We start from the raw sequence: 3736 nt of genomic DNA, 5'->3' as shown, positions 1-3736 counted from the left end.
CGCCGCGCGCGGGGGCACCTGTGCGGGGGCTCGCGGGGCCGCGGGCCCCGTCTGCAGCTGCAGCTCCGGCGTGAGGGGGGCGCTGGGCCCCACGGCCCCCTCCAGCTCCTTGGAGCGCAGCACCCGCGGGGAGCCCTGTGCCGGGCTCGGTGTCACCAGGAGGCACCCAGCAGTGCAGGGGGGCAGGGCCCCCTTCCCCCTGGAGCCCCAGCCACTCCATGGAGTTTCCCTCCTGCCCCAGGAGCCCCTGGCAGCTCTCCAGACTCACTGGTACCCCCAGCTGCACCACAGGGCACTTATGGGATCCCCTCCAGACCCATGTCTGCACCCCAGGGCAACCACTGGAGCCCCAGATGCCTTGGGACCTGCCTGCACCCTGGGGCAGCCTGGGAACCCCACAGACCCACTGGGATCCCCCTATTGCGCCTTGGGGCACCCTTGGTCTTGCCCAGACTTCTTGGTACTCCCACCTGCCCCTGGAGCTCCATGGGACCCCCAGACCCTTTCAGACCCCCTGTGGCACTACAGGACACTCTGGGGATCCCCAGTCCCTTGCAACCTACTGCCTGCACCCTGGAGCACACAGGGGACTCCACCAGATCCTTTGGGACCCCCTGTTGCAGCACAAGGCACCTTTGCCCCCCTGCACCCCTCTTGTCACTCCCAGGCCTGCTCCCTGAGACACCCTCATTGCCCTCCAGACCCATTGGGACCCCCCACCAGGTACCCTGGGACTCCCTTGCTCACCCAGACCCTTTGGGACTCCCCTGCTGCACCCTGGGGCACCCATGGAACGCCCAGAGACCCATCAGAACCCCCTGCCTGAACCTTGTGGCACTCATGGGACCCCAACAAACCCCTTGGGATTCCCCTCTTGCACCACAGGGCACCTTTGGAACCCTCCGCCTGCTACAGATGCCTCATAACCCCCTGCCTGCATTCTGGGCACCCTTGACCTGCCCCCCTGCCCCACACACACCCACTGGGACCCACTCTAGCACCCTGGGCACCCTTGGAAGCTCCCAGACACACTGAGATCCCCCTGCCTGCATCCCAGGCCACCATTACCCATTGGGATCCCCATGTTGCACCATGGCAACGCCAGGCCCCTTGGAACCCCCATGTTGGACCCTGGGACACTCACGGGATCCCCAGATCCCTTGGAATCCCTATATCGTAAACTGGGGTACCCACGGGACACTGCTGACCCATTGGGACGCCCCAGCCTACACCCTGAGGCACCCATGGGCCCCACCAGACCCTCTGCGGCTCCCCTGTTGCACTCTGGGGCATCCTTGGGGCTCCCAGACCCCTTGGGTCCATCCTGCCCATGCTCTAGGGTACCACTGTGCCCCTCAAGACCTGTTGGGACCCCCTGTGTGCACCCTGGAGGACCCGTGGTCCCTTTGGACCCTTTGGGACCCCCCTGTTGCACCATAGGGAAACACTGAACCCCCCACTCCCACCCCAGACCACTTGGGACACCCTTGTTGCACCCTGGGATCTCCCCAGGCCCATTTAAACCCCCATGTGGTACCCTGGGGCACCCACGGGACACCATCCCCCCAACTCCTTGTGACACCCACGTTGCACCCTTGGAATCCCCTTGGGACCCTCCTGCCTGCAGCCTGGGGCACCCCTGGGCCCCTCCAGGCCCCTCGGAATCCCCCTCTTGCACCATAGGGCGTCTTGGGAAGCCCCTGGAACCATTTCCCAACCCCTGCCTGCACCCCGGGACAGGACCCTTGTGCCCTTTGGACCCCGCAGTGCTCTGGGACCCTCACCAAAAGCCCCGACGATCCATCCCATTGGTACCCCCTCCCACCAGCTCTGCCCTGCGACAGCGATGGGACCCCCCAGACCTCAAGTGCCAGGGGCCCCTTCGGCACCTTCCCCACAGACCTCTTTGAGCCCCCCAGATACCCTGGTGTCCCCCCCGGGGGTAGGAACCCTTCGGTCCCGGCTCTCCCACCAACAGGACCCCCTTGTGTCTCACCTGGGGTTCGGCAGTGGTGGCGTCAGGGTTCTTGACCACTCTGCGCACAATCCGCAGCCTCTTCAGGAAGGCTCTGAAGAACCTGGGGAGGATGGGGGGGCAGTCAACGGACAGAGCGGGGCCCCGAAGCCTGGGCCCATTCCCATAATCCCAGCAGGAGAGATGGGGACCCCGGGCAGGGTGCGCACGAGCACATGTGTGTGCTGCAAGCAAGTGTCATGGGCATGTGCACGAGCACCAGCGTGTCTCACACACGGGTGACGTGAGGGTGATCACAGGCACTCACGTTTCTCACACACGGGTGACGTGACCATATGCATGAGAACACGTGTCCTGCACACGCAGGACGCGAGTGTGCTGACGAGCACACACGTGTCACAGGAGGCACGGGTGGCCGTGAAGACTCGCACGCCTGGGGTGCTTCTCCCGTGTGCAGCGCACACACTTGCCAGCTCGCACGCACCGCGCGCACGGATGGCCGGGCTCACGTGCAGCCCCGGGGCCACGCGGGCCCCTGCCACGAGTTGGCAGGAGCGGGCGCAGCGCACACGCACACACGGGCGCGGGCACGTCCGAGCACGTGCACACCCGAGCACACGCGCGTCCCCGTGCTCGCTTACACACACGCACTTGTGCGCAGGCATCTCTCCGTGTCTGCAGACAGGCGAGTGTGTTTGTGGGGCCGTGTCACATGGGGAGGGGACGCTGGGAGGACAATAGTGGCAGGTCCCTGCACCCCAGGGCAGGGTGGACAGTGACGGGGACCAGGGGTGGGGGTAGATGGGGACTGGTGGGACCCTGCACTCAAGGGCGGGGGGGACACGGCCCCCACAGGAAGCGGCACTGGGGGGAAGAGACACCCGGGGTGTCTGGCACTCAAAGCAGGGGGGTACCCGGCCCCAAGGGGGCGGCTCTGGGGGTGCCACGGGGGACGGCAGCACCCAGCGGGGCCCAGCGGGGCCGGCACCCGCGGGGCCGCTCACCTCGGCACGCAGCCGGCCGAGCTCCGCTTCCCCATGGCGGCCGCGCGCAGCTCCCTGGCACCAGGCGCCGCCGCTCCCGGGGGGCCGCGCCAGGCCGGGCTGGGCTGGGCGGCTGCAGCTGCGGGGCCGCCGCCTGCCGGACCGGCCCGCCGGGGCCGCGCGCTCCTCCGCCACCTGCCACGCGCTCCCGCACAGCCCAACGGCCGCTGCCCACAACAGCCAGCAATGGCCCCAGCCTCCGGCTGCGAGGCCGCAGGGCCCCGGCCAGCCCCTCGCGCCTCTGGCCGCCTCCAGCCGCCGCCTCCCGCACTCCCGAGCGCCTCTGGTCGCACGGGGATCGCACAGGGATCGGTCGTGCGGGACTCGCGCCGCCCGCAGCCGCCGCCGCCCGCCGCGCGCCTCGCTGCGGCCCCAGGGCCGCCGCCGCCTGCAGCCGCCGCTGCCCAACGGCCGCGTCACGCGCTGGCCCCGCCCACAGCACGCACCGCCACGCCCCCAGCCTCCCGCCGCGCGCTCATTGGCTGCTTCTGCCGCTGCCCCGCCCACCTGCCAGCAGCAGTACCTGCCCCGCCCCCGGGCCCCGCCGCCGCCACCTGATTGGCTGCGGATTAATGAATATTCGATAACATCGGTAACATTGGAGCCCAGCGCTGCGGCTGGTGCCAGCAGGGGACGATCCTCTGTGGGCTGGAAATGTCCCCCTGCAGAAGCCTCTGCTCCCGCCACGGAAGAGGACAGGACACCTGCCCAGGAGCAG

Source organism: Tinamus guttatus, unplaced genomic scaffold, assembly GCF_059628265.1.
Source record: "Tinamus guttatus ecotype Peru unplaced genomic scaffold, ASM5962826v1 Tinamus_guttatus_pri_ptg000582l, whole genome shotgun sequence".
In the NCBI taxonomy this organism is placed as follows: Eukaryota; Metazoa; Chordata; class Aves; order Tinamiformes; family Tinamidae; genus Tinamus; species Tinamus guttatus.
Note: the sequence above shows the minus strand (reverse complement) of the source record.